Here is a 20,838-nt window from a genome sequence, read left to right as displayed (position 1 = left end):
GCTCACAAACTGCTACTCGTAAAAACTTACCACTTCATCGAGTGGCTTACATAGAATCGCCTTTACTCGGATAAGTTCGACTGCCTTCGGCGTTAGTCGTGGCTTTTGGGCGGGCGGATATTCAGTCCACGGAGGCAGCGGCAAGTGAACGACGTATCGTGCAGACGTGTTATATTAACTGTGTAACATCGTTCTACATATAAAATTGTTTTTAATTACAAGTTTTAAGTGCTAAGTTGTGTAATAAATATAAATAAAATAATAAGACAAAAAAAGAAATATTTCGTGTCATCGTGTGATTTTTAAAGTGAATTAATAGATTTGTGAATCAAATAACTTGAGTTGAGTACGGCGGAAATGATGTTGGGGTGGTTTAATACGAGCACAACATTTAATAAGGTAAGAACTGCTTTCGATGGTATTCAAATAAAATTTCATACATTTCATATTGTTAGTTTATACTTGTTAAATGCGTCTTCAGCGTTTTATGTGGAGCGTGTATGTACTCGCGATTCAAAGACTTCCTTGCGTGTATGTAAGTGATAAAATTTGCATGTTACTTTGCATTTTGTATAACAACGTTATAAGGTCGTGGCTTTGATAGAATTAAGGCATATACGTTAAATATTTATCGGCTAGAATAGTTGTTTTTTACTCACGTCTACAGAACTGAGGAACTAAAGCAATGAGACTTCTTGTAATAGGAATTATAATTATTTGTAACGGTAAAAATGTGTAATAGTTGTTTGTCAAATTTTCGATTCTTCTTTTTCCTATATTCTAATGTATATAAAGTATTTTGTTTTATTATGAATTCAATATAGCTTTAAGATTAAATTTTCAGAAAGTAAACGCTAATTAGTTTTGGGAAATGATGCAAAGATAATAGTAATTTGTAGTTATAATTATCTATGTATATATATATTGTACGTTTTGATTTATTGTTGAATTATATGTTCAATTGCCAGTTACCATGCTAAAAAAACAATTTGTTCGTTGTAAAGCAACCGTTGTAAAAGTTGATTATTTATTTTGCAGCGACTAGTATTAAACGACTGCGTCACATAAGCGAACTTCAATGTTTTAATATACATGTGGCTTTCATGTCATTTTGAACATTTATTTTCGTTTATAATTTACTAGCTGATGCCTGTGGCCTCGTTTGCTATTAGGTTTATAACGGAGCTTTCATTACTTACCAACTGGGTAGTTTCCATAAATTGTTTTATGACTGGTTCCCGTCATTGTAGTAGTATAAAATATGTATCAATATTGAAAACTAATCATAAGGTTTTTATGGCTTAAAATTTTATCAAAATCGTTTCAGTAACTATCACGAGATGTTACAGCAAAACGATTTACATTAGAAAAATAATTTATATTCAAATAATGAATACAAATATTACTCATTGAATAGTTTTTGAATTTCGAATTTTTAAAAAGCAGTTGCTACACTGTACATTCAATATAATGATTTGGATTCGCTTTCGAGTTGATTAGACTCCCGCTTTTAATCCTTTGATCCCTATTTTGAAATAGTAATTAGTGGAGTAGTGTTAGTAATACGACATATTATCAAATTGTCAATCAATAGGGCGTTTCAAGATTTATATTTATTTGAATGTGTATTGTGAATGTTGTGACTAATATTTTATTGAATCTTTATAAAATTAAATGTAACAGTTATTTCATATAGATGTAAGGGATGGTTAATTTTTCTTACAGAGCCATTGTTTATGGGCGGTGGTGACCACTCACCAGCATTTGCTAGGCCGTCAACCTATATCATAAAAAAATGTCGGACTCGAAACTGGTCGCAGAACCATCGTGATACATGTACAAAACTATGTTAGAAAGCGATTTGCGACTTTAGCCTTTACAATTATAGCATTTGAAGGATATACGAATCAAAATAGCGTAACACTCTGAGCTGAATTCTAACATTTCAAGAATAAAATATCACGTGACTTACGGAATAGCACGGCAGTCATAATAATTTTAACCGCAAGTTACCATCTTCTTGAACAAATGCTTGGGTAATGTAAGCACGTTTAGTACTTGCTATATACAAATTGAGGGTTAAGCAAGACTAAAACGTGAAGCTCAAAGGATTTCTTCACGACTATAATAAGACTAATAGGTCTGTGCTAGGAAAACTACTACTATTAGGTTTGGAGTTTATTACACCAAGCTGCTACGATGTGGGTTAGTGGATGTAAGGAAACTTCACGGGACATATGTAGATTTCTGTGAAGATGTTTTCTTTTACGACGAACACGTGAATTATAAACACAAATTTCAGAAATGTAACTCAGTAATACTTGCACCGGCTTGACTTAGCAATTTGCTATTAGGTTTATAGCGGATCTTTCATTACGTACCAACTGGCAGTTTTCATAAATCGTTTCATTGTTTTATGACTGGTTCCCGTCATTGTAGTAGTATAAAATATGTATCAATATTGAAAACTAATCATAAGGTTTTTATGTGTTAAAATTTTATCAAAATCGTTTCAGTAACTATCACGTGATGTTACAGAAAAACAATTTACATTAAGAAAATTATTTATATTCAAATAATGAATACAAATATTCCGCGTTAGACAGTTTTTGAATTTCGAATTTTTAAAAAGCAGTTGCTACACTCTACATTCAATATAATGATTTGGACTGGCTTTCGAATTTCGATTAAGATTCACTTGATTTTACAACTTGGCTATTGGGGCCAGTTTTTTAATTTAATATTTATATTTACGTTATTAGTTAGGGTTAAAGGATTAATGTTAGTGTTAAAAGTTAAAACTTTGTGCAGTTAATGTCGGTACTTGCGTGAAGTTTTCTGACGTAGTGACATCAACGTACAATACACACTCGGGGTCATGTCGTGTAATTATTACAATTTATTTTAAAGAGGATTACAATTTTTTTTATATGTTTATTTAGGTCGTGACTGTTAACACGGTGACTTGCTTAGCCTAACACTTGTTTTAATATTAATCATATAATCCTGAAAGCAAATAAATTTATACATTTACGTTATCAAAAGCTGAATGTTATAATAAGTTTCATTCGAGAAGTAAATAGGTGTATTTATAATGTATTTAATTGAGCGGAAAGTGCTCTTATCAGTAATTGGTTGCAGTTGATTAACGTTGCAAAAGTCCAATCAATTGGATTCGATTGTTTTAACCGAATTTGTTCCCCGTGCCCAATCTATGGAAGCAATTACAGTAACAAAACAAACAAAAGAAATCTCTTGTTTATTTATTCTAATCCCGATGGTCTGATGAAACATTTCCTCCTTACTCACTGTTTTGTTTAGATTAGCATTTTTGTAATAGCTTTTTTTTGTGCCCTTCGCCTAAATAATTGAATTTTGTTTTAACTAGCTAAATGCGATTTCCTAAAGCAAGTTGTAAAGTGGTATGTTCTTTTTTTAAACGGATTTCTTATATATCTTCGTCCTCTCGTATATAAAGACCAACATGTTATAAACTCTAACCTAATAGTATTATGTGTACATGATTTTCTTTAATAAGGCGTTCATAGTAATAAGGTGTTCGATGCATTATTTATTTACTTTATATAAAGGCAGTGATTAAAAATGCTATAAGAATATGATATTTATAAAATATTTACATTTGAATAATTGCAAATAATTCTTGTACAATTAATGATCTCGTGGAGCACTGCCAAGAGATCTGACAACATTTCTCTGTTTAATCGTAACTTATATTATGTGATTAACAATGGGTGCAATAAGAGGGGAAGGTGTCTACAACCACCCCAGTGTAGAACCACACGCAACACAAACGTCGACAATACCTTGCGCGTAGCCAAGGGTAGATCCAGATGTCGCACCATCGTCGGGTGAAGATTTCGAGTTAAAGTTAAGATATGAGAAAATTGATGGGATCAGGCTACCTGTCAGCTGAATCTAAAACCTAAAACCTACTTATGAGAGATTGTTATGGTGCAATAATCTTGTCTTAAATGAATCTTAATTAAAGACTGTTCGTACTCTCTATTGGTTCTGACGATAAAACAAATTTAAGGTGAAAACGTATTCTTCTTGAATCCAGTGAAATGGTACATTTATTTTTTGTAAGAAGAAAAGAAATTTTATTTTATGCTTTTTTCTGAACAGTCAACATATATAAAACTTATAAGTTGTTACTGTGTAAATTGAAAAGAAAATTGTTATCTCCTTAAAATTCTTAAAATGTCTATATGAAGTGTTAATCATTTTAGTTACTTTTATTAAACATTTATATGATAAATTTACTTACTTTTAATTAATAAAATGAACTGTAGTTTTACGATTTTCAAATTAACAAGTAATATATGTGAACGATATTTTTATGCGTTATGGTCAACTGACCACTAGTCTAAATACATCTGTTATCCGAATAAGTCCCATACATAGGGCTAATAAGCCCTATGTATGGGACTTTTCTAACAGGACCCCTATAAACATTCCGAAATGTTCAATTGTAAAACCCAAAAACATTGTTACTGATCGTTTTTATTTTAAAGGATATCGTGAAATTAATTACTTTTTAGATCATAGCACTCTTGGGGAAAGAAACGATCGCCTCCAGGTCGTTTCAAATGAACACATAAATTTATACAAGGTCAAAATTAATTGTTGAAAAAAGGTCCTCCTCAGATCTGAGGTATTTCCTAACGAAGTGGTTTTTGATACTTGATACTTAACAAGCAAGTACGTATGGATATACTGAATAAAGATTTTGATTTGGCTTTAATAAAGGGTTGCCTAAGAGCGAAGCATTTCCCGAGCTTATATGAAATTAATCATTATCATAAACTTCCACAATTAAATAATTATAATAGAATTTTGGGAGTCAATTAGTTGTCGTATCAAGCTATTAACGTTGACGCGTTTAAACAAGAAAACGAGACCCTTTTTGGAAAATCTTAATTTGTTCATTACTTTTGTAATTGCTAATGGGCGAAGTTTTGCATATTTTTCTAAATATCACCCTGAATTGAATGAGCCATTACTCATACTTTTACTGACTTTACCTTTAATGAACACATTTTTTTAAGATAATTTCATGAAAAATAGCCTTTTGGGTTAAGATGTTGTCATCTTTCTCAACTTTTAGTTGTATATTAACGTGTCAGATGTTTTTATGTTTTTTCAAGTTCATTACTGTAATCAACTCATACTAAATTTCAGTTGTAATCTGTCCTTAAATTTCTAATAGATGAAAATGGAAATGTTCACTGATTGTTTCGAACTTCTCGCTTACCATCTATCTTGGTGCAAAATGTAAAGAAAAAATCCTCCATAAATATTGTTATACGATTGTCATAAAATTAATGGAAAGAAAAAAATACTATGAAAAATAAATAAAATATTTTAACGTCTTGTGTTATAAGTTACATATTTAATTATTTGATTTGAAAACAATAAGAAGCAATCGAATCTGAAAATATCCAGACAGGAGACGACAACCGAACTACAAACTTCAATAAGCCGGGTAAGCACTACTGACATGTTGATGTGATTTACATTTCATCTAGTGCTCTATGATAAAGAGAAATATCATCAGGAAACCAGTAGTGTCCCGGAAAATCTTTAGAGGCTATGTGAGTAATATAACCCACAAAGACTTCATTGAGGGTTTGTGGTTGTCGCGCGGTGGAATGACCTCCAAATAACTCTCGTACCTAGGAGGTATTTGCTCAGTATTCAACATTGCGCTGTTACATGAAAATTCTAATTAGATTCTCTACAGTATAGATTATAGCAGGCTAGATATAAAATATTTTTTTAACAAATTGTAGTAAAGGTGTTCTTTACGAGACGAATATAATAACGAGCGTTGAATCCATAGAACGTAGACGCGAAATTAATATTTCCAAAGTCGTAAATAATCAAATAAAGAAATAAAGTCTTTCGATGCTGAAAACGTTAGTAAAAACATAGTAGTATTACCTACTTAAGTTGAAAACTCTAAAAATAAGTACTCTTTTAATATTTCTCTTTCATCTATTTGAAAATCTATAAATTGTTTGAAGATGAAATTATATGTTCATAACAATTCTATTTATTACGCAAGTGTTTATTAATAATCTTTATCACACATTGCTTGTTGCTATGGCTTGGTAGGCGGTCGGTTAGGCATTCACACGCTATATAATAACATCAATCCAGAGTGGATTTTTTGATTTGTTTTCTTGGAGAAAACTGATTGAGTCAAAAAGAGCCGAGATGGCCCAGTGGTTAGAACGCGTGCATCTTAACAAACCCAGGCAGGCACCACTGAATTTTCATGTGCTTAATTTGGGTTTATAATTCATCTCGTGCTCGGCGGTGAAGGAAAACATCGTGAAGAAACCTGCATGTGTCTAATTTCGACGAAATTCTGCCACATGTGTATTCCACCAACCCGCATTGGAGCAGCGTGGTTGAATATGCTCCAAACCTTCTCCTCAAAGGGAGAGGAGGCCTTTAGCCCAGCAGTGGGAAAATTTACAGGCTGCTAATGCTAATGCATAAAAGTTATTCACTTTCCCACTAAGACATCATATTTCTATCAAGCGTTATATCTTACATGGCTGTTGCCATGAGCTCAGACCACTTTCCAGGTGGCCTATTTGCCCATCTGCTCCTTAAAAAAAAAGTAAAACTAAAGTAATGCAGCACTCGAATACGCCATTGTTAGGCCAACGTATATGCTCCTCACGTTATGTTTGTTCAGTGTTTGTAAGTTTAACATGCAAATTTGTATGCAATGAAGAAGTCTGCAGGAGATGTTGTATAAAGCTTTATACGTACCTGAACAAGAAACGCATTATACTCCTTGCTTCGTAGAATAATTAAATGAAGCAATTGTAACTTTACTTCATTGTTGCGGCTTGTTGTCTCGAAGAGTTTTAAGCCAAGCCGTGGGTGCAATGAATTAAAAATTAAAAGTTTTCGTTGCGAACAATTCATGCATATTTAAATAAATAAATCTATATTCGATTAATTTATGATAAAGTTAATGGCATTTTTATTGGTTTTATTTTTAATAAAATGTCGTAAATATATTGTACGATAAATATTAATGACAGGACACGTATTGAATGCTTTTTTTATATCATGATCTGTTTTTTCAATGGTATGTACAAAGCAACGGAGTTGTTTAATATTTTATAATGAAACATCACGTTCTACGGCTTTACCTATAAATGATGCTCAGAAGTGATTAAATTAAACAAAACTATGTCTTCTTCTTTCTGATATCAAATCAATGATCAGATATCTTTGTTTAAGTCGTAATTATTACTTTCAAACACCAAATAATAATGACTATGCTGGCTAAGGTCTCTTCACTTTTTGTGGAGAAGGTTTGCAACATATTCCTCCACGCTGTTCTTGGATAAACATGTGGCAGATTTCATTGAAATTCAACACTTTTTTCGACGTTTTTTTCACTATGTTTTCTTTCACTTAGCTCAAAATGAATTATGACCACCAATGAAGTAAAAGAAAATTTAGTGCTTGCCTGGGTTTGAACTCGCAATTATCGGTTAATAAATCGGCACGCGTTAACCACTACACAATCTCGGCTCATTGAATGAATAAAATAAAAAAATATATTGAAATAGATTCGCCTGACAACGTGGTACGTTATATAAATTATATTCTATTCACAGCTGCACCACCGCGACCAAATTTAATTGCTAAATTGCCACCATAAAATTATTAGCCAGTCACAGAACGTTGTAGCAAATGAAAATTATCAGAAATTCAATACAATTGCCTCGTATGTGTTCAGCTTGTTCAATTGTTCTGACCACGTATATTTAACGCGACACTTTGTCCATTCGATTTTGAGTACTATTTAATTAAGGCGCGAAAAACATTGTTGATTTAATTTGTTTTCTTGTATGCATAAATATAGTCAATATTTAGTCGTACAATATTTACAATGAACATTAATGAACAATGAGTGTATGATAACGATGCATCATGATCGAGTATCGGTCATGATAGGCAATCTCGAGACCAGGCCATTTCGTAGGTGATATTATTATATGTATGAAGTGTCAAGTATGAACAAACACTTGCCCCCGCTATACTCGCAGTCTCATAATCCGATGGAACGGCAATCATATACAATTAGAGAAATCTACTTTCTTAGCTGGTTGCTAGTGATAATTCATCGTCAGCAAACCACAATTGCCTTTATCATTTCGATTCAACATTTGAAATGAGGGCTTAGTTAGTGATTGCAACCTTGGCTTGCCAGTTAAAAATATTGATAGAAGTTATCTTATTAGGTCCATTCCGTCTTTGTATTTATTTGACATGGTACATAATACTTGGAAATTCATAACACTTTTCTTTTACTTTTAGCTTCGTCTGGACATTGTTATAAAAACTTCTAACTTATAGTTTTCTTCCAGTTTTAAAGGTAGTGTCACTTTGAAACTTGGCACAATATCGAGTTTCTAAAATAATTCGATGAAAGAGGAAAATAACGATACAATAATTCATAGTTTGATAGAACTAAGACAGATTTTTCCGTAATTTTTTTTATTTATTAAATAGGTAGGCGAATGGTCTAGTAGGTCACTTGATGGTAAGTTGTCACCACCTACCAGCCATAGACATTGGTGGCCGTAAGAAATTTTAATCATTTCTCCAATGCCTCATCAACCTTGGGAACTAAGTTATTATGCCCCTTGATCCTGTAGTTACGCTCTCTCACTCACCCTTCAAAACAAAATACGACGATACAGAGTATTTCTGGTACTTTTACAGATTATTAATCGGTAAAAGTCTTACGACTCGGTTAAAGCCCCCTCTCCTTTTGAGGAGGCTTTAAGCTGTTCTGCGCCAATCCGCATTGGTAGATCATTCATGTTCGTTAAAAGGTTTTTGATATAATTTTTTTTACATCTATTGACCAGAACACTGTTTATTACCAACTTAAAACATACAAGAATTGAAATGTATTAAATTGGATTTTATAGGATTTAAACAATAATTTTGCCTCGTTTAAATCTTGATGAGTTAGCACTGTCAGCTGATTCTTTTAAAAAACATAGTTTAAATCTATTACTGTTGTAGGTTTCTTTACAGACACACTCCATTACAACGTACATGTAGGTACTCGTATGTTAAGTTTAACTGTAACGAATTAAATATCCTGGGATGATGTTTGAGCTGTTTACACACACTTATGCCGCAGTGTGTATTATACGAACTTAATCTTAGTGTGAGTTAACATATATCATTTTGAGTTTTTATTTTTATTTTGAGTATGTTATTTGTGGGTAAAAAAGTAATCTTCTTAATGCTTATTTTATCTTTAAATAAAGAATATATTATTTGCTCTAAAAAATAAGTTTTATAATATATTATGTTTTGTGTATTTTTTAAGATATGGTAAGGCGAACGGCCAAATGGTTCTGATGGTAAATGATCACCACCGCCCCTATAGACTGCCGTGTCTATACATTGAAGTTGTAAGAAATATTAACCATTCTTTACATCACCAATGTGACATAAATCCTAGGGACTAAGATTATATGTTCCTAATGCTTCTTGTTACAATGGCTCTTTCATCCTTTAGACCGAAATACAACAATACGAAATATTCCTGACTGGTAGACGATAGGCCCGATAAGCTTGCACAGAGCCCTACCACCAAATAAAAAACGAAGACTATTATATTATTAGTTTGTTAATTCTATATGTATATATACGCGGTGAAAAAGGGTATTGGGTAAAAATAAATACAATACACTAAATACATTATGGACTCACAATCGATAATATTATTAGATATTATTAGTTTCACAATCATGTTATTTTACTTTAGTGAAATTAGAAAATATATTCAATATTATGTATCAAGTGTAAATTTTTTTGTAAAGTTAGTTTAAGGAAAATTTGGAAACAAATTGTCTTAGAATGACGTTGTTGTCAGTTTGTTCTAAAAAATGCATGTGTTGGTTTTCTGACATTTGCTTCACCAATAATTGACGTCTAACGTCAATCAGTCAGTAGGTCCTTTATGTATAAGTCGTACTGAGACAGGTATTTGTTTATTAAGGAAACGTAAGCCCACTTTCGATACCCAGCAATTATTAAAATTAATTATTAACGAGTACTGTATTAGTTACGTTCGAAATTTCATCTATTTACATACCGGATGTTATTTAAATATTAACACATGTATTATGTGTTAATATTTAAATAACTAACCATGAAAACTTTACGATTAAATATTTCAATAATTTTACGTATCATGAGAGCACTCTGAACTTTATAAAAATATATAATGCGAGTCAAAGTGCAATGCCTTGTTACTTGATCGTAGCTAGTCGGTTCGTTACATAGTAAGAGGATTAGCAAAGACCTAACTAGACCGTCTAACCAGCCCTGTTGGACTGCGTTGCTTATTTATGTTCCTGTAATGCTTATAGTGAAGCGACATGTTTTTTTTCCTCGACTTACACAACTTATAATACGATTAACGTAATAATTTAATACAGCAGAGTTATTCTGAAAGTACGAACTCACCACAGAACACGATCACGAAATGATATTACTGTTATAACTTTTAAGTGATGTAACTTTAGAGCGTTATTAAGTAGTACGACCATTTACAAAGGACAAAAATCAACTAATCCTAATTCCACTCGTTCTTTAATGTATATAACATTTTAATGAGTAATATGCCTTATTTTTTTTGTATAAAACCTTTAAATGTATCAAATGGCTGTGCTGTTATATGAATTCTGTAAAATTATTTGCAGGTTGGTATTATAGAAGCCAACATCTTGCCTGAGGAAGAATGAATTGACAAGTTTACAAGTTATTTTTTTACTTATCGTAGTTATACAATGTTTGTTACTGTTTCTATAAAGATAATCAATATTATTTACTGCTGTAAGTATGCGAACTTTGTTAAAAACCTACTGTCGGGAGTCTTGAGCTCCGAAATTGTAAATGGTCTTAATAGCTCTATTTGTTTATACGTCAGTCGTATTACCCCAAAGTAATATACCATAGTAAATGATATTGCGGGAACACAAACGAGCCTTGAATGCCCTTGACCTTTTGACGACAGAAAAAATGCTCTGATTGGCTTAGAAATTTGAAATCCGCACATGGATAAACTTTTCGTCACTCACAAAATAATACCCGTGCCCAAACAACTTTAAAATCTGCTGAGTAATCATTCAAAAGAAGCTATAATAATGCCTGTTTGTATTAGAGTCAGAATTCATTAAATGTTTATCTTTATAATAATTCCCACGACGCACTTTAGTACGGAGGAGTGTTTTTTTACGAGGATTAGGAGCGCAAAAACATCAGGAACTAGTCTATAAAATATTAGGCCTTGATGGCCGCGGCTTCGCTCGCGTTGTAGAGGTTGGTTGTCAGGTGTTAGGCTTAAAAATGTAGCCTATATTTTTAAAGAGCAACAGAAAAACAGACATACCACCAGACAAATAGTTTTACATTCACATTTATATAATTATAAATTAATTTAAATCTACACTCAAGTATTTAGGTATTTTAAGATTTTATTGTTTATCGATAGCTATTGTAACTTTTATCAAGATGGGCTGATCAATACGAGTTTTACCCTCTACTTGCACCCACCGATGACAGGTCCGGTTAAATTTTTGTCCACAGGATCTGAGTTACGATTAAAAGGGGGAAATGTTGTCAGATCTCCTGGCAATTTTCCACGCGGGTATTTGTACAATAATTATTTGAAATTCTGATGAAAATATTTAATTAAATATCATATTGTAGTCTTATTTAACCTGTATTCTTACATTTTTATTGAAAGATGGTCAAATATTTATGTAGGTCCTTCGCTTATGTATTTTAAAATCGTTTAGACAACACAGGCCGACAACGCACCTGTAACCCCCCTGGTGTTGCAGATGTCCATGGGCGGTGGTAATCACTTTCCATCAGGTGAGCCTCCTGCTCGTTTGCACATAAAAAAAACAAACATTGATATAGAAAAAAATAATAATATCGATATGAAGCCACTATAAAAAACATACATGTCACGATACCTTCTGATTTACATATTTTCGTATGAGGATCTAGCTTAGTACGTTTAGTAATATTACAAGATATTTTAATAAATATATAAGTACACATGAGGCCTTCAGTAAGATATATTTACAAAAAGCAAACGCGGTTTGAAGATTGCTACGATTTTTCTGTAAGCAATTCATAATAATAATATGTAGTGAATTAAAAATCGCAAGGCCATTTAATGTTTACTCTACTAAGAGCATACGCCTGTCAAAAATATTGCGGGTCTTATCAAATTATAAAACAGAAGGGCTATTCTGTGACAAGAAACTCGAATCTCACTCGTATGAACTCGTGTGAATGTGACATTGACTATAACAATTATAACATTTGCAGGGTACTAGTATTAAAACGGCGTATCGCTGTAAGTCAGTTGTCGAGATTTCACGAGTGACGTATTAAGTGAATTCTTACTGAATAGCACTGCAGCTTACTTAACCCACACTACATGTACAGTTTTAACGAATTTCTAAATTCCTGTTATATGTGAATTTTGTATAAAAATAAGGTGCTTATATAAGCATATAATATTATATACATAAAATCTGTACCTACGCAAATATTATTTAGTATGTTTTTTTAAAGGTTATTTTCAGTAAAACTGATATGTGATTTTAATCAAAACGGTATCCTGTATTTATATTACAAGTTTGATGGAAATGCTAGAGTCTATTTTGTTTTTACATATAATCGAAATAAATACATATTATGTACTTATATAAATACAATGTATGATTTTCTATACACTTAAATATGTCTTAACAAATATTTTTATGAAGACATCCAAAAAAACGGTTTAGTTTTTTTTTAATTTTTTTTTTCAGTATTAGTATAACATACCAGTACTTAACAAAAAATTAGGATTATACTTGGTGTAAAGTTGGGGTAGATCGTTAGTGCTTAGTGTCTTACTTAGCTGCAAGTCAGTTCGTTTTATTACCTCGCTTAGTTGCACGTCGTAATAAACAAGTTTCTATAATTTACCAGTACAAAAAAAAAGTAAAAAAGTAACAAGAAAGGAGGTTACAGATAGTTTTTTTTTAATAACTATTCTATACTGACGGATCAAAAATAATACTACGCAATTCTCATCTTTATTGTTAAAGGCAGTATTTTGGGAATATAGTGAAAGATTATAATAAGATAAGAAGGAAAATCCCTTGTATATCAGCCAGTATTAAATATTTTTTTAATTAACACGATGTAGTATTTAATACGGATTTCGGTTTGACTACATAATATAATTCTACCACTAACTAATTATCAGATAACGTATGGCTTATCTGGTGGTTAAAAGCATACAATTTGCACGTATTAAGTTCCTTACTAAAATCTCCTCAAAATGACTCCCCAAATAATATTCGTAATAATCCTCGAGGGATTAAATAGGGGATAGAAATTTCAAATAGGATTATATTTTTAATGGTGTAATATGAAAATTTATGAAAAAAAAATTGACTTCTGTTTGTTTAAATCACGTGCATTCGTTTTTTAAAATTAAATAAATGTTAGTAAATTTTATGAAAATAGTGTTAATACTGTTTTAAGTTCAGTGGTCTCCTCAGCTTGTGTGTATTGTTTACGAGGAATTAATTACTCGCCACGACCAAAGAGTCAAAAGGAGAACAGAGTAGTTTATCTAAAGTCTAACAATTGAGAAAGTCCGTTCGTTCCTGAGATGCTGCGCTTAGGAAATCCCATCGGGCATACCGCTAGTCTAAACGTACAAATCTTTATTGTTTCATAATGACAAATGATTCCTGTCTCCTTAAGATATGCATCTGTACGAAGAACGATATCACATGCGAACGTGACGCAAATACTAAAAGGATCCGTATTTAACTTAAAGTTTTCTACAGAATAGAAAAATCAACTTGTTTTATAATAATTATTATTAATTTATTTGTTTGTGCCTAATTGACAAATTCGTTCATTCGTGAAGAGTAAGCAGATGAGAGAAAGGGAAAAGTATATTTAAAACAGCACGCACTGCATATAAGGTATACTAATTTCATGACATTTTTATTTACAAAAATGAAATCTCAATATTAACTTCTGACATCTTGGTAACAAGCAACATCAATATTATATTCTCTCTAAAAATGGGCTACTCTGACGTTTAACGCTAGCAACGCGCGCGCTCATTGGATAAATCAAATAGCGCGCGCTTCCCGAGCTTCCTGTTACATACTTCCGTCCCTTTTTACGAAATCAATTCCATAGATGGCAGGAAAGCGAGCGAAAAGTGGTTACATATAAAAAAAATAAAAAAATTAACGCAAATATATATATGTAATCTTATCGGTAGACTAGATTAATATTATATTTAATATTGTTAATTATATTAAAATTCTTGAATATATTCAAGAATTTTAATACGAACAAATTTCAATACGAACTATTAAATTCAAAATATTCTATAGAATATTTTGAATTTAATATTATTGAATTAAAATATTAGTTGCGCTATGCTGATGGAATATACATGTGACGTCATAATAAATGGACCCATTAAGTCACTTTTATTATAAGCCTCGTGACTGTAAATAGAAGATGTAACGTTATCGTTTGACACAAAACATTTTCCTATTCGTGTAAGTTTAGCGATATAGCGAACGACGGCACAAGTTGGCAACAAGTTAGTTTTTAACTCGTTAGTTTGCCTTGAGACTCGTCCTACTTGTCTGTGTCGTATATGAACCATATAGATTGTAAGCAATGTGACAGTTCGGATAGTAATATGCTTTTCTTGTTCTCAGTACATTTTTAACTCTACGTCTTGCTAATGGGATTGTTTGTTGAATGAATGAACGAACGGAATTGAATAATTTGTTAAATGACTCGTTTTTTTTGTTAATGTTTATAAATGTACCACTGCCTGTCTCTTTTTGAGACACTGGTCTAACGGGAGTTGGTGGATACAAATGTCAGATTTTAAACCCATATATGCAGGTTGTTTGTCAAGATTTATTCTTCCACTAGCCCGGAAATGAACCCGCCATCTTCGCTTAAGATTCACTTGATCTATCCAGAGCCATCTTGGCTCTTGATACGCTATTAAGCTGATTGAAAGACAAAGAAAAGAAAACAAATACAAGAATCAACAATGAGTGCACTACGGATGTTTGATGTATAGAGGTATTTTAAGACATGAGTACAAATAAATACATACAAATCATTATCAAATTACAAATAAAGATTAACGGCCTGTAATGTACATCACATGTGGGAAAGGACATATTCTTTCCTGAAGGAGATTTCGAGCTTATAATTAAATTTAAAATTTAATTTAAGGTGAGCGAAACGATCGTATGATCGTGAAACAGTATCTATTACAAACAAATGTCTATAGCAATTTTAATAAAACAAGCTATGTTTAACATTTTGATTTTGAAATAGTTTTTTTTTTTTTGCGTGCGAATAATTTTATTTTCAAAGAAGAAAAACGTAGACAGTTCAGAATTCAATTGATTAACTTAACAAAAATTTCGTACATACTTTTAAGACAAAGGATTTATAACGAGACACTATTAATAAGCTTATTATCTAGAACTTTCGAGATTTTACTCGTAAAATAGATATTCGATCTTGACAGGTTTTCAGCTTAAGTAAGCAAAAACGTTTTACTTACTTTAAACTGAAAACCTAAAAAATCTAAATATTATTTATGACTAAACCTTAAAAAGAGAGTACTACACATCTCCATCTTGAATTTTGAACTGATTTTCAATCAAAGCGACAGTTCTCAACAGAGAAGAACCAATTACATGGGTAATATTAGATTGCATAATTGATTGTGAAAAAACACAGCCTCCGTTAGGTATATACACATACACTTTCTGAGATAGAAGCGTAAACATTAGTCAGTTCTCAGAAAACCTGATAACTTTTTACTGGAACGCCCTGAGGTTCAAACCCATCTTGATATCTACAGCCTCATAAAATAGATCAAAGAAGCATCGTGCAAGTTAAATAAAAATATATGACACATTGAACAAGTACCGAAGACATTTTTACTGCATATTTCGTGACTACTTTGTTTAACAAGAAAAATTGCAAGACTGAATCTGAGTCATAGAACTTCGGTATTACTGAAGTATTCATGAGAAAAATCTGGCAGCTGGTATGACGAACATTGAACAACAGACAAATGTTGCAGGCGAAATTTTTGTCAAATTTTTATTTGATATGAAATTACTACGAAACATATATTTAGAAAAATACTTATATTTTATTGCTGTGATTTATTTACATTTATGTTCACACACAAATAACTATTGGAAGAAATTTCTATATATTTTATTGATTACATACGTATGTATGTAAGTATATGAAATACCTAGAACTTAATGACGTTGATTTTTTTTTTTTTATGGCATTGGTTGGCGGACGAGCATATGGGCCACCTGATGGTAAGTGGTCACTACCGCCCATAGACAATGGCGCTGTAAGAAATATTAACCATTCCTTACATCACCAATGCGCCACCAACCTCGGAAACTAAGATGTTATATCCCTTGTGCCTGTAGTTACACTGGCTCACTTACCCTTCAAACCGAAACACAACAATAATGAGTACTGCTGATTGGCGGTAGAATATCAGATGAGTGGGTGGTATCTACCCGGGTTTACACAAAGCCCTACCACCAAGTTGATGGACATCATCGCTAAAATTGTAAAATAAATAAAAAATAAAGCAATACTAAGAGATTTTTTTCAATACTAATAGTTAGAGACGTCGCAGTGAGATACTCTCGTTAACTAAAGCACATATTATACAATCTATGTTATGAATTATTGATATGGGACTTACTCCAGTTAGTACAGGTGATTAAGGATTATACAGATAGCGCATGTTTGAGCAGAAAGCCTTCTTATATAACGTTATCGTATTGTTTTCAAGCTTTGGTATTTACGGAAAGGATTTCATAAATATTTAACGTATTCAAATATAATATTGTGTACCAAATTCGGTTATAACGAACAATTTATTTATTTCTCAAGAGACATTGCACCAAGGTTAATTTTTAATTTCCACTCTCTTATGATTCGATAGAACGGAAATTCGCCACCAACATTTAGAATTTCTTGACAGAAAAGCTCAATAAAATTGTTTTGTCCTGACATGCGAGTTAAGCCCAGGACTTAAGGTTTTCTAAGCAAGCCAGAGAACCAATAAGAATATGCTTAAAATCACAGTAATGCTTTTTGCTTTAAAAATTAATAAACCAAGACATTTTGATTAGATATCAGTTAATATTTAACGTTTACTGTAAAGTATAAGAGCCGAGATGGCCCAGTAGTTAGAACGCGTGCATCTTAACTAATGATTGCGGGTTCAAACCCAGGCAAACACCACTGAATTTTCATGTGCTCAATTTGTATAATTATATGTATTTGTATTATGTATAATTCAGCTCGTGATCAGCGATTAAGGAAAACATCAAGAGAAAACCCGCATGTGTCTAATTTCACCGAAATTCTGCCACATGTGAATGCACCAATCCGCATTGGAGTAGCGTGGTGAAATATGCTCCTAGCCTTTTTCTCAAAAACGGAGAGGAGGCCTTAGCCCAACAGTGGGAAATTTACAGAATATACATTTTGTATGTTGTTGTTGTAAAGTATTATTTATGTAGTATTTTTATGTTAAAACTTATTACTTCATATGTCAAAATATGAAACAGTTTAAGCCACACCGATAGATTTTAGATTAGATTTTATAAATTGAAAAGGTTCCGAAAACTTTCCTACAACATGCGAGTAAATTGGCATATTCGTACGATGTTTGTTATTCGGACTAACAATCCAAGCGTAACGGCGTGTATTTAAAAATCCACAAAATAAAGTTAGGATTTTTGCCTTGACATAAAATGTTTTTACATCGGTAGTATTTTTATTCTAAACAGTATCGTTAGGGTAAATAATAATAATGTTTTAAAACTCAAAGTGTTTCACTTTTGTAATCAAGAAGTCGTTTAGTGTTTCTTTCAGTCTAGGTAATGCATCTTTTGAGAATATTTATTCATCTTTATTGTTTTGAAAAGTTTTAGCATCTAAGGAACACGGTTAGTTTGCGTCTACTTTGTGTAAAGGAATACGGAGTGATCATTTGGAGTGCATCTACCGCTATTGTTAAGTTTTAAAAGGGTTATTTAAGGATAATTTATTTTTGTTTAATTTCGAGTTAATGAGAAACGTTTTCGGATTTGTTTAATCACATTCTTAACGATTACTTCTTATCTAGTACTTTGAATATATTATTAAATAAAAAAAAAAAAAATCTATTTTAATATTTATTTATTTATTAAGTCTTTATTGCCTACAATTTACAGTAAATTTAAAAGACTAACAGGTAAATTATAAAGTTAGCAAAGGTGGCCTATCACCTATCATCACCTAGAGTGATCTCTTCCAGGCAACCTGTATTTGCGATTAAGGCAGGGCAATAATCGACCATGGTGTGCACTTAAATTACACAACACACAACTAAATTAAGTAACAAAATAAGTTGTAATATATAAGCAATACAATACACACACATACATAAATAATAAGGCAGTATAGCTTATGTACTGTATGCAAATACATTTTTTATCTATTTTATAACCTTTTTTGTGACATTAGAGTGGTACCATTTCAAGTACGAAATCTAAAATTTAACTCAATTCTTCACGTATCACGTAAAGCTATTTGATAAAGTAAAAATAATAATAATAAAAAAGAAACTGTTTCATAAGAACGTTGGATGTTATTACTTGTCTTAAAAAAAACATAAATGTCATTACAGACGCTTTCTTTGTGTCTCGTGAATTACTCTCAGTGAGAACAAACGCGTGTCCGAAGTGAGACGTCAGAGCGCCTGTTTTGATAGGACAAGAGCGGAAACTCGGCTGGTTTGTTTTCTTGGACATTTTTTTTTGCTCGTGCGTATTTGTGTTTATTACTTTCGCTATTACGAAAAGTTTACGACTGTCGTCGCGTTTGCGCTGTTTGCGGTTAATGTGGAGATTTATTTTTCTGTTATGATTTGAAAGAATCTTTTCTTTGTATTTGAAAGAGTCTTGTTTTAAGAATACGATTCGAGTACAAGATGTTATTGCTCCTTATGTTTTTGTTACTTTTTTATTAGTATTTTTTTATTGATTCAACCTTTTCTAACCACTTGGCTATATCACTATTTTTGTGTGGAAATAGCTGTAATTAAAAGTTAATTTTTAAATTTATTAATTTGTACATTTATTTTTATTATAAAACTTAAAAGAATTAATGTTAAAGGAATAGAAAAAGTTACTTAGTTTGATTAAAATTTTTTATCATAAAGTGTATCGTACACTTAGCTTAGCTTAGCTTAAGCTCATAAGCTTATTAATATTTTAAAATCATATTTAGGTCTCACTATATAGAATACTATTTGTCATCTGAAGCTTCGCTTGCACTTTGGGGGCTGATCGTTACGTGTTTGCCATAAAAAGTAGCCTATGTCGTTTCTTGAAGTTCAAGTTTGCTTCATACCAAATTATATCAAATTTGATTTAGCGCTCTAGCCGTGTAAGAACAAAATACAGACAGACCGAGTTACTTTTGCATTTATAATATTAATATATCAGTATAGATGTTGCAAGATTAAATATATTTGCTCATGGTAGAACTTATTCAAATAAAACACAAAAAAATACACTTCAAAAAGTTTATACTCCACAAGTATAATATATATATAAAAAATTAAATCAGTGTTCTATTCTATAAAACGACGCCATATGAAAAACGATACAAAATAAATTGTCTACATTTTACTATATTCCAACTTTTGTAGAGAGGCCACATGTTACCAACAAATACAATGAAATTGTATTTTCTGGCAACGTGTACCGAGAGAATGAGGGCTTCGTCGATTGAGCTATTTCTTTCATCAGCATCGCTTGAAATGTAACACATTTCTAACATTTTATACATAAATAATATGAGTAAAGTAGCGATATTGAAATGTTATAATGTCATTCTAATCTATTGCTTAATGTTTATCTCATTAAAACTCCCGATGCAAAGGTGTTCAATTATTTATAAGTATAACGTATCTATCTATGTGGTAGTTCTTAAACGTGGCTTGATCGAGAGAAGATTTAAATCAAACAAATTTAGAACAAAATTCTTTAAGCCTGAACCTGACCTGAGAAGAATCGGCAAAAGAAATTCATAACTTAAAAAAATATTTCATCTGTTCGAAGATCATGAGTCCCTTTCTAGTTGAAGGGACGAGATAAACTTCTTATGGTCTGATTCAAAATATAATATCCTGTGACCTCAACGATATTACAATAACTCGAAAACCTGATGCTGCAGCGTCGTCTGGACTCAGCAGAGATTCTTTAAAAAATTTACATCAGAGGTCTACTTTGAGCTCATTGGAATGGTCGCAATAAATAAGTTATAGGTATATAATATGATATTTTTGGATGATTTTTTTGATATCATTGCAAATTTATTTTTCAAAATGTTCAAGTGTCTATTTAGGCGTTCGGGTTTTTTATTTTGAAGGCTTTGAGCGTTGCACTCAAAGAAAATTTGCGTACAAATGCATTGTCAAACAAGCTAGAGAACGATGCCCTGTTAAAATTTTGGAAATTGTGGTAGCTTATAGATCCATTCGCTCACAAAGGCCCCTCCACGTTAAATTTTCGCCGTTCGTTAGTATTGAGTGATGTCTGTGCTTAGAAGATGTCTTAGTGTGCGTGCAATGATTAACAT

The 20,838-nt window shown here is 31.8% G+C and overlaps 1 protein-coding gene across 1 annotated transcript in view; it reads left to right on the top strand.

The window, feature by feature from the left end:
- The first annotated feature begins 287 nt into the window (after positions 1-287).
- LOC125066357 overlaps positions 288-20,838 on the top strand; it is a 54,959-nt gene continuing 34,408 nt past the window's right edge. Inside the window, exon 1 of the mRNA XM_047674414.1 lies at positions 288-399. The gene's annotated coding sequence lies outside the window, so the exon portion shown is untranslated. The remainder of the gene's footprint in view (positions 400-20,838) is intronic.

Source organism: Vanessa atalanta, chromosome 9 (assembly GCF_905147765.1).
Source record: "Vanessa atalanta chromosome 9, ilVanAtal1.2, whole genome shotgun sequence".
NCBI lineage: Eukaryota > Metazoa > Arthropoda > Insecta > Lepidoptera > Nymphalidae > Vanessa > Vanessa atalanta.
Note: the sequence above shows the minus strand (reverse complement) of the source record. Positions and strands in the feature narration are given on the sequence as shown.